This window comes from Rhinolophus sinicus, linkage group LG03 (genome assembly GCF_036562045.2).
Source record: "Rhinolophus sinicus isolate RSC01 linkage group LG03, ASM3656204v1, whole genome shotgun sequence".
In the NCBI taxonomy this organism is placed as follows: domain Eukaryota; kingdom Metazoa; phylum Chordata; class Mammalia; order Chiroptera; family Rhinolophidae; genus Rhinolophus; species Rhinolophus sinicus.
In genome coordinates, this window is record NC_133753.1 from 30,014,512 (window position 1) to 30,028,502 (window position 13,991).

Consider the following 13,991-nt stretch of genomic DNA (forward strand, 5'->3'; position numbering starts at 1 on the left):
CCATGTGGGAATTGAACCAGCAACTTTGTTGACAGCTCGCGCTCTAACCAACTGAGCCATCCGGCCACCACTCCAGAAGCTCAGGGGCAGCTCGTTGTCTTCAATCTAGTTGTGGAGGGTGCAGCTCACTGGCCCATGTGGGAATAGAGCTTGCGCTCTAACCAACTGAGCCATCCGGCCGCCCTCACTCTCACCACTCTTATTCAACATAGTATTGGAAGTCCTAGCCATAGCATTCAGACAAGAAAATGAAATAAAGCTTATCCAAATTGGAAAGGAAGAAGTAAAACTGTCACTATATGCAGATGATATAATACTATCTACACATAACTCTAAAGATTCCACAAAAAAAATTATTAAAATAAATTAATCAGTAAAGTTGCAGGATACAAAATTAGTACTCAGAAATATGATGTGTTTCTATGCACAAAAAATGAACTATCACAAAAAGAAATTTCTTAAAATCGCATTTACAATTACATAAAAAATAATATAATATCTAGGAATAAATTTAATGAAGGAGGTAAAACACCTGCACTCTCAAAATTATAACAGTGATGAAAGAAACTGAAGACTACAGATATAAATGGAAGAATATATCATGCTCATAGATTGAAGAATTGATATCATTAAAATGTCCATACTACCCAAAGCAAGCTGTAGATTCAATGCAATCCCTATCAAAACACCAATGGCATTCTTCAAAGAACTAGAACAGATAATCCTAAAATTTATATGGAACCACGAAAGACCCCGATTAGCCATAACAATCTCGAGAAAGTACAACAAAGTTGTAGGTATCATGCTCCCTGATTTCAACTATACTATAAAGCTATAGTAATCAAAGCAGTATGGTACTGACACAAAAAACAGACATGCAGATCAATAGACCAGAATAGAGAACCTAGAAATAAATCCATGCTCATATGGTCAATTAATCTATGACAATGGAGACAAGCATCTACAAAGGAAAAATAATAGTCTCTTTAATAAACAGTATGTGGAAAATTGGACAGATACATACAAAAAAATGAAACTAGACCACTTTTTTACACCATATACAAAAATAAACTCAAAATCAACTAAAGACTTAAATATAAGGCCTGAAACCATAAAATTCCTCTAAGAAAATATAGGCAGTAAACTCTTTGACATCAGTTTTAGCCATTTTTTTTTAATTTTTTTATATGTCTTCTCAGGCAAAAGCAACAAAAGCAACAATAAACAAGACTACATCAAACTAAAAAGCTTTTACACAACAAAGGAAATTACCAATAAGGCGAAAAAGCAATGTACTGAATGGGAGAAGATATTTGCAAATGATTTATCTGATGAGGGGTTAATATCCAAAACACATAAAAAAAAACACACAAATATCCCAATTAAAAAATCAGCAGAGGACGTGAATAGACATTTCTCCAAAGAGGACATAAGAAAGTCAACAGACACATGAAAAGATGCTCAATATCACTAATCATCAGGGAAATGCAAATCAAAACCACAATGAGATATCACCTTACACTTGTCTGAATGGCTATTATTAAAAAGACAACAAATAAAAATTGTTGGCTATGAAGTAGGTAAAAGGGAACCCTCACACCATTCTGGTGGGAATGTAAACGAGTACAAGCCATTATAGAAAACAGTACAGAGATTACTCAAAAACCTAAAAACAGAACTACCATATGACACAGCAATTCTACTTCTAGGTATTTATCTGAAGAAAACAATAATTCAAAAATATATGCAACCCTATGTTCATTGCAACACTTTTTACAATAACCAAGCTATGTAAGCTACCTAGGTGTCTACTGATAGATGAACAGATAAAGAACATGTGGTATTATATACAATATTACTCAGCCATAAAAAAGAATGCAATCTTGCCATTTGTGACATAGATGAACCAGGAGTGCATTATGTTAAGTGAAATAAGTCGGACAGAGAAAGATAAATACTGTATGATTTCACTTATATGTTCCAGCTAAAAAACAAAACAAATGAACAAAACAGAAACAGAAACCAACTCATAGAGATAGAGAACTGATGGTTGCTATAGGAAAGGAGGGGTGGGAGTTCATGGAAAAGGGGAAGGGGATTAAGAAGTATAAACTTCCAATTATAAAATAAGTCATGGGGATGTAATGTACAGCGTAGGAAATATAATCAATAATATCATAATAACTATGTATGCTGACAGATGAGTACTAGACTTGCTGTGGTGATTACTTTGTAAGGTATATAAAATGCTGAATCACTATGTTGCATACCTGAAACTAATATAATATTGTATGTCAACCATAGTTTAAATTTTTTTTTAAAATGTCTTTGCTTTTTCACAATAACTCATTCAAAACTGTTTACTAAATAGCTACTATATGACAGGTGTCATGCTAGCCACTGAGGACCCAGCAACTGAGAAAATACCTTGCTACTTGGAATTCAGCTGCTACCCAAGAACCCATCTACTTATAGTTAGAATATCAACTGTCAGAATATATATACATCCTACTTCAGACAGAAAAATACATAAGACTTACGACTTTGTTACAGAGATGAGGCCATTTAAGTACTTATCATTTAAGTACTTTGCTTGTTATTAAAAAAAATAAGTTTGAAGATGATCTTTATTATATCACAACAAAAATGCCAAGTTTTCTGAACATTAAGATTAAAAAATAGAAAACGTGCAACTACTAAAGACCAAAATCACAGGAACCCCCAATTTAACTCAGCAGTCAGCAAATTATGGTCCCACTAACTGGTCACATCTTTTTATAAGGTTTTATTGGACAGAGCCACACCAGTTTATGTATTGTCTATGTCTATTTTTGAGCTATGATGGCAGCGTTGAATAGTAGTGACAATTCATATGGTCCATACATTTAAAATATTTACAGTATGGCCCTGTAAGACAAAAACTGCCAATTCCTGATGTAACTGATTGGGTTCTACTCTCAAATAATAAATAAATAAAATTTTAAAAGATTAAAAAAAGTCCAGATAAAAGGTCAAAGAAAATCACAAAGACATGCTTGAACAATTTAATTAGTATATGCCTGGGCTACTTAATTACTAGGATTTTTTTCACTATGAAGTTGCTGAACCTCTCTATAGGTTTTTCATCTATAAAATGGTAATAATAATTAGTTATTACAAATTATTGTAACAAATATTTTTTTGTAAAATTAAACAAGGATTAAATAAGATGTGAAAAGTTTAACAAGGTGATTGGCATATAGAATTTACTCAATAGAAAAAGAATAACAGAACTTGTGCTTTAGACATGTCAGGATAACTGGTACCTGTCAGAATAACTGATGCGTGATCAGCCCCTTTGCCACATACAACTATAAAACTGAAACATATAAAATAATATCTGTTTTTAGAACAAGAGGCAGCCCAGGACTCAGATCCACAAGAGAAGGCAAACATACATGGTAAGCCCCACAACAGCAAGACTTTCTGCTCAGAGGCATATTCCAAATTACCCTGCCCTGAGGTAGAGCCCAAGCAGAACATAGAGGCCTCAGTGAGCTAAGGAGGCAGAGATAAGAGTTTAGGGATGCAGATGTGAATGGAATTTGCAGGGCAGTTTTTTGAAAAAGTAGGTAGTTTACAGAGTAGCTCCAGAATCTGCAAAATGTTCTACGGCTATGGCAAATTCTAAACTGTGCACACACAAGGTGAGATTCTGTGAGCTCTGGAAGATTCTAATACTAGGAAGCCTGAGCTAAACTGATACTTCAGAAATCACAGCACTGCCCCACATACAAGTGCTGACCAGTCAGAGCACAGCAAACTCACTAACACTCGAGGCATTCAAATAAGATCCCAGAAAGGCTACTACTTAGTACAGTTGACCTAGACCTGCCTAACAAAGCTTCAAAATGTTCACGCTGACAAAAGAGCATCCGTGATGCCCATATCATAGAATAAAACTTTCTAGAAATTCAAAGGAGCAGGAAAGTATAACCCACAATAATAAAAAACAACAACAACAAAAAACCCACAAAAAAACAGACAGAAGAGGGCACACAAGAACTTTACACTGGTTATTATAAATATGCTTAAGACATAAAGGACAGAAAGACATAAGGAGTTAATAGATGAATAGCAACATACAAATGAAAAGTATTTTTAAAAAAACAAACGGATTTCCAGTTTAAGATCAAAGTTGGAGACAGTGTCACTCCAACCAATACAAGAAAAAAAAATTAATGACTTTTCCTAAGCCCATCAGAAAACTGAAGCCATAGGTCAAATAACTAAGCTGAAATCTGGAGACAGGCACCCAGGGTGTGGAACAGGACCCAAGCTTTTCCTAACCTGGGACAGATGCCACTGAACACTAAGCCACCTAGAAGATTAAACTAGAAATTATAAATGAACTGCTAAAAGCTGACTGAGCTACCAAGAGAGTGTGAAACCCTAGGGCTGCAACCATAGGGGGGCTGCAAACTGTGATGCTGTGATTTAATAAAACATATTTGTTCTTTCTCCCCATTCCTGGAAATATGTGTCTTTTGTTATGCATAACAAACTCCTTTCAACCATACCTGAGTTTATGAGGTAACATTTAGAAAGACTCCAGATAAGCTAAGGATAAGGACTGGTTGCCAGAGAAACCAACCAAGAGATGAGAGGGTTGACATTTTAAGCCCCACTCACCCTCCCATCTGGAGAGGGGCAAGGGGATGGAAATTGAGATTAATCACCAATGGCCAATGATTAATCAATCATACCTACGTAACAAAGATTCCAAAAAACCCCAGAAGGACTGACTGGTGAACATTTTGGAGATGGAGGGAGGGTGGTGTGCCTGAAGAGAGCATGGAAGACCCCTAGCTCTTCCCATATAACTTGTCCTATGCATTTTTCCCCTCTGGCTGTTTCTGAAATATACCCTTTTACAATAAACTGGTAATCTGATAAATAAACTGTTTTCCTGAGTTCTGTGAGCCATTCTAACAAAGTAATTGAACCTAAGGAGGGAGTCATAGGAACCTCTAATTTATAGCGAGTCAGAAGCACAGGTAACAACTGGACTTGCCGTTGGCATGTGTGAAGCTGGGAGGGGACAGTTTTGCAGGAAAACCAACTGGTGTCACACAATTGCTTTGTGTGAGGAAAATCCACACATACCCTCGAGGTGTGATTAAAAAAATACCGTACTACTGCTGAGGGCCATCCAACGGAAAGGCAGGGATCTTCAATATGGGAAGTGGCGTGATGAACCTTTGTAACAGTGTGTGACAAGTTTCAACTTGTTTGGTGCAGTCAGTCGGTTGAGACAAGGTATGTTTTATAAAGTGTGTCATAAATCATCCTCCATCATGACAACACTATGTGTCACACATTGATTCTGGTATACAGCAATATCTGTCAAATAAAAACATTATGGTGTGTCCTCGTCCACCTTATTCACCGGATCTGGCACCATGTGACTTTTGGCTCTTCCCCAAAGTCAAAATGACCATGAAAACTAAACGTTTCAATCGATTCACGACATTGAGGCAGCCACAACAGGGCAACTAAAGACACTCACGAAAGAGGACTTCCAGAACTGCTTCAGACAGTGGCAAGAATGATGGGATAAGTGTGTTCGAAGTGAGGGGGAGTATTCTGAGGGGGATTAATGGCAATGTGTCTTTTCCTGTAATAAATTATTTTAATTTAAACATTCACTGTATTTTCTTATCACACCTTTAGTATGGTGTCAGAAGTTGTGGAACTGGAACGTTCTAAGTGTGCGTAGAATATTGAGTACAGGAGGCACATAGGAGTGTCTTTTTCCTTTACACACACGTTCTTGCACACTTTTCCTCCTGGAACCCCACTAGGAACACAGGAAAGATGAGTGAGAAGCTGGAAGAATCTCCCCATCACTTACTAAGGAAGGAGAATAGTAAACAATGTTGAAACTCTACCCAGAACTATCTAGCCTACCTCCCCTATGAAACAAAAACCTTAATCTGCAAAACTATACTTGAAGACATTGGTGAAATTCCATTCTACCTAGGGAGGAAAAGTTGACCAGAACTCATTTTGTTTATCTCCCCAAAGGAGCAAATCCTTAATATGTAGGGAGAAGTACATCAAAGCCATAGCATGGTAGATACTCACTGTTGCTGGAGAGGAGACAATGGGGGAAAGGGGTGGCTCTGCTCTTGGGGAAGGAGTAGGAACACATGCTAGCCCCAGCATTACAACTGGACGAGGGACAGGAACACTGTAAAGACCACAGTTCCAATACCCAGGTTCACAATGACTGCCTAAAATTGAGGCTTAATAACATTATTTGTTAGTAGGAAAGTATGTGTACACACACACACAATATTATCTTCACCTCACGCTAGCCTAGAACCCCTGATTCTTTAATTTCTTCATAGATCATACACTGTAGTTAGCAAAAAGACTATTAATAAGGTTTTGTCTCGTTTAGAACTCACACACTCAATTTCTAAGTCCTAAACCATATTTACATACAGGAAAAGGTAAATTTAAACATAACTCAAAACTAGTTTGGTCTGAGGGGGAAAGAAAACAGAATCATAAAATGTTTGTCACCAAATTTTAGAAGTAGATTGGATTTCAGAGATCAATTTGGAATTCAACTCCACTATTTTAAAAAGTGAGGAAACTAAAGCCAACTGGAATTTTCCCAAGGTCATACAAGTAAATAATGGAAGGGTCAGGGCTGAATCCCAAGTTAACTTCTCAGCTGATGAATACAATATTCAAACTTGCTAGCCCATTTAAAATAGTTTTCAAAACTTTTAGGCTCAAATGCAGTATGGGGCATATAATCAATAATGTTGTAAGATTATGTAAGGTGCCAAATGGGCACTGGACTCATGGGGGGATCACTTTATAGACCACGGAGATGCCTGACCAATACACTAGACAACTGAAACTGAAATACAATAATATTGAATGTCAATTATAAATATATATAAATATATAAATATAAATTGACACACACACACACCCCGGGGTGCCAAAAAATGCATACAAGTGGACACTTTGGTCAGTGTTGTTCAAGCAGTAGTTTGCCATAATCAGAAGTGTCTGGACGCTGATGGTAACCACTTTGAGCACCTCTTGTAACTGCAGAAGTCAAATGTGACTTCTATTCATGTTTTGTTATTGGTATATATTGAGTATTACAATTTTAATACAGTTTTCCTTTCTTAAACTGTGTATACATTTTTTGGGCAATACTTTTTGGGGGGTGGCAAAAATGTATAGATACAGCGCCACAGGTTGTGAAGCACAGTGAAGATAGTCAATGATACTGTAACAGCTATATATGATGTGAGAGGGGAAGTAGGTTGGGGGAAGTTATCACTTTGTAAAGGGTGTAAATGTCTAACTATTACATTGCTTTGTACACCTGAAACTAATTAACATGTTCCGTACGGATCACGAGAATCTTCGTTTTTTCTGAGCCATGCGTTAAGGACGGATAACGAGAATTCTCATTTTTACTGTTGACTCTTTTTACTTTGCATATTTTATTGAATTATTTGTAGAATAATTATTTATAGAATAATTTATTTGTAAAATCTATTATTTATAGAAAAATAATAAATGACATAGAAGCATTTACGCTTTAAAGAGAAGAGTGCATTTTAAAGTAGTTTCTTTTAAAAACCTGCCGGAACAGAGGGGTATGAGGGATGTAAACCCCGCCGTACGCAACGTGTTAAAAAAGGAAAAAAATAATAAACAGAAATCTGTAAAACACACAAAAAGTCTATGTAATGTATTTAACACTGTGCCTAACGTATAGTAAACAAAGAATAAAAACAATCAACATTTTAAAAAAAACACAAAAAAAACTTTAGGATCGAAAACAAAAACCAAAAAAAACAGTATTATTTAAGTTTTATTCCCTGACAATAAACATTAGCTTCTCATACCCTACAAAGCAGAAAATGCCTGCTTAACTTTGAATGTTGTAATCTCATTATGTGTCACTTTAAACATATTAATTGTCATTATCATAATCAGAACATTGATTTTGGAATGGAAACAATCCAGAATTTCAGAAAACACACAAAAAAAATTTGACAAGCAGTATTCAAGCTAGATAACTTAAACAAATATTTGCTTATATACATATTTATGTTTATATAGAAAGTACATCAGGTATGCCCTAAAAGTGAGAAGTAGTTTTCCAAATTTGTTAACCATATCATGCACCAGCTCATTCAGGATTACATGGGTTGTGTTGTGAATTATCTGGATCATATGATCATTAGGTTTGTCCATTTTCTGTAATCATTCAGGATTATTCAGTTTATAAAGAGGGAAATTATTTTTTTCACCTAGCTAAAGTTGTTCAGGAAAAGAGCGTTCTTGGCTTTACATAGGAGATAATTCAAACATGAGCTGATATATATAGTTTAAAGTAAAAGTAAGTTTATTTAGCAGGGAGCAAGTAAGAAAATAAAGGCCACCCATAGACAAAGGGCCAGTCTAACCTGCTGGTGGAAGAGAGACCGCCTCTATCCCTGGGCTAGGGTTTAGGTGTTTTCTGTTTCCAAGGAAAATTTATTGGTGTGCAGGGAAAGGAGGAAAGAAAGACAATGGTAAGTTTAACTATTATAAGGTGCAGAAAGAATAGGGGCAGGTTTTTTTTTTAATTCTTGTAAAGTACAACCTGTATTTTATTTGCTGTGGGCTTAACTACAGAATAGTCCAATGGAATCGCTGGTCTTTGGATAATTTATTCTGTGTGACTGATTAATATCTGACTGAGTTTTATGTCTTGCAGCATATAGGCAGTAGGCTTGGAATCCAACCTCCTAGTTTCTTCTTCTGTAAAAATAGTCTTCATGCCCCTTCCCTACATTAAAGTAACTTAATTTCGAAAGATCGAACACCCAGCATTAAATTTCACATTAATTGCTTCTGTCTGAGAAGTGACCTTTACTATAAATGGTATATCTAAGTTAAACTAACATAGTAAGAAAGAGCTTGGCAAAAACACATGCAGCCTACACTATTTTAGCAGATTGCTTTTGTCAAGACACCAAATTCAATATTAGAAAGAAACATTTCAAGTTGAGGTAAAGTGGACTTCTGAATATCAAAGTACCATCCCATTCTGAAAGTTGTCCATTGTTATCGAAGAGAAGGGCTCTCACACTACAGTTCAGTAATTTGCCTAAACTATGTATCTCAGTATGAAAGAAAATGTAATCAAAGATGTGCACAACATTTAGCCATAGAACATTAGCAAAAGGAACGTACAATACATTTATAATAAAAGAACCAGATGCTTTACACTGTAGCTGCTGCAATAAACAACATTTGTATGACTGGGCATGGTTGTTGGCATATAATACACCCTCTTCTTGTGATAATTTATTTTAAATCCTTTCTAAATTAAACAAAATATGACATACACACTTACCCTTCTCTTCTTCCTCCCCATTTTATAGATGACTCAACCAACACAAAAACTAACTAAAAACAGCAAATTTTACTTTTCATACATCACTTTCCTATAAAATTTGAGGAAAAGATTTAATGATACACATGCCAAAGAATAGTGCTTTCTAATACTTTTAATTGGTAAAAGAATTCTTGGCTTACAATCATATTAGCACTTGTAAAGAAGTAACTAATAATTATCAATCTAGACTTAATTGTAATACCAAAAATATAACAAAGTACTATTTGTTTGTATCTTACTTGTATCAGCAAGAATTTCAAATACAAGTGTATAAAGAAAGTGATAAGAGAATATAAACTAAACATAAAATCTTTAAAAACTAAAAAACAAGAGGCCAAAGTAGAGCCAGGAATAAGGAGGAAAATGTACCATTATTGTAAATCCATATGTGTATGTTTTAATAGATGCACGTATTAGAAGACAGATTTAAATATAGCCAGCTACTGGCACATGCATAAAATGTTTTTAAAAGGCAAAGGTTATACTAGAAATTGACAGTGATCACCTTTAGAGACAAGGACAAGGGGTTGATGTTGAGAAATAATTTTTCATTTTAAACATTTCAGTGCTATACTGAATATATCGTGTGTGTGTGTGTGTGTGTGTGTGTGTGTGTGTGTGTACTATGTGTAAGGCTCAAAGACAGGGAAAGCACAGAGGATTAGATAGTTTTGAACACCCTTTAAGGTGGGGAGAATGTGATATTTTTATTAAAAATGGAGTATAGGGGAGGCAGAAACGATAAACTGCTATTTACTGTATCAAAATGTTAGGTTTGGATCAAAGAAAGTCACCCTAAGAAAAAGACTACTACATCTAAATTCTTCCTAGTGCTTGCTTTCAGCTATTGGCTAGCTTTAGGATTTAAGAAAGCCACATATACTTAGTCTCGGGTCCCGACTTACATGAAATCAAAGGAATGACTATATTAGTGATATCTAAGACCAATTTTTTTTTACGTGTTAGTTATTCTCAGTAAACTGAAAAGTAAATGACAATGTACTGAAACTGGACAAGGCAAGGGAACAGATTCTCTCCTATACCCTCCAGAAGGATAGCAGCTCTGCTGACACAGTGATTTAGCCCAGTGAGATTTAGGTTGGACTTTTTACCTACAAAACTATACATTTGCATTGCTAAGCCATCTAGTTCATGGTAATTTGTTACAGCAGCAATGGAACACTAATGCAGCATATATTCTGTAAGTAACTTTAGTTTTATAAATTAAGGTATTAATTTCAATTTACTCAGCCTAATTTTAGAAATAATACACATACAAACATATATGTAGACAAAACACTAGACTAAAAGTAAGATAATTGCATTCTAGGTACAATCTGATAATTAAATATTTGTGTGACCTTGGGTAAACTATTTCTTCACCATTTAGACTCCAACTTCCTCATCTGTAAAATGAAATATATAAAACAATTGTTATGAAATAAATCAAAAAGGCAATTATAGTCAATACTATCTTAGACTCAAGAAACCTCAGGATTAAACAGAATATAGAAATAGCTATATTTCTTATATTAATTTTTGCTCCAAAAGACACATTAGAGCTGATTGTCTGGCTAGGTCTTATTTTCACGGAAACAAGGCAGCACAACGTGGTAAACATTACCAAAATTCTTCAGCTGGACACACCTCTCCCACTTTGGTTTGAGAGATTTTGTTTAAGAGGAAGAAGAAAAAAAAGTAATTTGTTCAAGTTTTTAAAGAGAAAATATTAGTAGTTGAGAAAATATTATGAAGGCTTTTAGTAAGTTTTCAAGTGAATTACTAAACTACTTCTAAAGTAATGATTATCTACTTAAGACTGTCAAATGTCTCTCACAGATAGTAATTAGTGCCATATTATAGATTCCAGCCAGGCCAAAGAAACATTCTCAAACCAAAATGAGAATCAAGGGCAAGTGGATTATCGCAATTTTGAATTCCACAATTATTATCTATATTAACTCACATAACAGGAAAATAATCTACAGTTTTAAGGGATTTATTCCACACATAATTCTGAAGTAGGACACACTTTTAAAAGTCAAGACGATTTTTGATAACAGCCTTGTTTAAACACACTTAAATCAGAATCCACTAAATTCTGAAGGGAACATACAGATAATCTGACAGTGAGACCTCAATTACCTTTCTTGTAACTTAATACTTTGGTCTTATTCATGAGAAAACAGGGAGACTGTGAGAATAAAGTTATATACTGCCTTCAAAAACTATGTAGTATGTTCCACGTTATGATTTAATGTAAAACATGTATCTTTCGTCCCTTAGAATATTTCCCTTATAAACCGTCATAATTCTGCCAACACAAATGAAGAAAATTCCTAAAGATACAATGTAATTTGCATAAGCAGTCATTCTATTTATAAGTGCCAAGTATTTTAGTCATTGTTCACCTAAGTCAGTGATGACTTGTCTTTCATTTTAAAGTGATAATTATAAGTTGCTTTGCATTAAACCATCCTTTTATCATTATATTCTCAACAAAACTTGGGAAGACATTTTAATATCTTAGTACTCATTAAACATTATCAGTTTGTCTTTTATTAGGACATGTAACAAATACAGTAGAAACCTTTGTATATCCGAGCACCCAAAGGTACTATGACAATTGACATAAAGGAACACCAATTTAAAATGGTAATGAAATAAAACATGTCAATATAAAGTATTTCTGTAAATCTTCAAATGAACTCAATGTTAAATGTTCAATATATCTAATATAATATTATGTAAACAGACTTTTAAAACTAATTTTTCAATACGGGCATTTATAATTTGGGGACAAAAATTTAGGCTTACACTAATATCTCGGAACCAGTTGATCTGAATATAAACTAGCTTCATTTCATTTTCTAGATCAGAATATGTACCTAAAAAGGAATATCTAGCGGAATTACTCAGATATTCCCAATTATGTCTTTCCATTTCCATTCCCATGGTGTTTTGCAATCTCTTCATGTAAAGAATTATGACTTCAAGAATATTCTCCTTGAATTTCCTATCAAAATGACATAGTGAGTTTATACATAGACTCAGCCTGTCAGTTCCAAACACATGGTAATGACAGAAGAAAGTGAAAAGAAGAAAATTGGAAGGTAGGGAAAGATATTTAGGCTTAAAAAAAAGAAATAGAACTCAACTGAAAAATGGGCAAAAGACTTGAACAGACATTTCACCAAATAGGATATACAGATGGCAAATAAGTACATGTAAGATGTTCAACATCATTAGCCAACAGAGAAATGCAAATCACAATGAGATATCAGTACATACCTATCAGAATGACTAAAATAAAAAATACAATAACAAGTACTGAGGATGCAGAGCAACTACAACTCTCATACATTGTTGCGGGGATGCAAAATGGCACAGCCACTCAGGAAAACAATTTGGTAATTTCTTAAAAAGTTAAACATACACTTACCATAGGACCCAGCAATCCCACTTCTAGGTATTTACCCTAGAGAAATGAAAACGTATGTTCACACAAAAACCTATACATGAAAGTTTATAGCAACTCTGTTTAAAATCTCCAAAAACATAAATAAAAAGCAAAGAAGCACCCAAATGTCTCTCAATTAGTGGTGAACAGATAATCAAACTGTGGTACCTCTGTAAAATGGAATACTACTGACCAAAAAAAAAAAAAGCAGGCTACTGATTACTGATACATGAAACAACTTGAATGAATCTCAAAGACATGCAGAATGAAAGAAACGAGTCTCACAAAAAGTTAAACACTGTATAATTCCACTGATAGGACATTCTTAAAAAGATAAAACAACAGTGACAGAGAACAGATCAGTGGTTGCCAAAGGTTATGGGTCAGGTGTGACTAAAATGAGACAGCCCAAGGAAGGTTTTTCGTGTTATGAAATTGTTCTGTGTCCTGACTGTGGTCATGATTATGTGAATCCAAGTATGTGTTAAATTCATAGAACTGTACCCAGAATAATCAATTTTATTCAACATTAATTTAAAAAATAAAATTAAAAATATATATACACGTACACATACATATGCATGAATATATGTATTACTATCCCGTAGTCCAGAAATCAAACAGAAATGTAAAGTGTTGAGCAGAACTAAAGCTACAGACCTACTGAGTGCCTTTGTACAGAAGAAAGCAGTGGCAGACAGTCAGTCAGTTCCTATAGGGTAACAGGAAAGACCACAGATAGAGTCACCGCTTGAACTTAACACTGGGGCAAAACATAAAATTGTCAAACTACTACTGGGACTACGGCTTTAAAGGAATTTGCAGAGAAGGAGCACAAAAACTTGCAAAGATATTCCCTCAAGCTGTTGACTTACTCCTAAACTGCATGTGTACAGAGCAAAACTTCAAGAATGCCAGCAGAAAATGGCAACTGGGAAGATGTGAGCAGAGATTTCAGTAGCCACACAATGTTGGAAAGATTGCAATTTAAGACTTGTCATGTTAACAGGACCTTGATAAAATACCCTGGGCTTTATGTTGGGACTTCAGAATGGCCTGGGTGTA

At 34.8% G+C, this 13,991-nt stretch overlaps 1 protein-coding gene across 33 annotated transcripts in view; it reads right to left on the reverse strand.

Moving 5' to 3' along the window:
• GPHN (gephyrin) overlaps nt 1-13,991 on the reverse strand; it is a 428,300-nt gene that overhangs the window by 381,713 nt on the left and 32,596 nt on the right. For 2 of the 33 annotated variants that reach the window (XM_074327350.1, XM_074327349.1), the window contains exon 2: nt 12,909-12,944. The exons of the other annotated variants lie outside the window; for them this stretch is intronic. The gene's annotated coding sequence lies outside the window, so the exon portion shown is untranslated. The remainder of the gene's footprint in view (nt 1-12,908; nt 12,945-13,991) is intronic. 33 annotated transcript variants of the gene reach the window in all.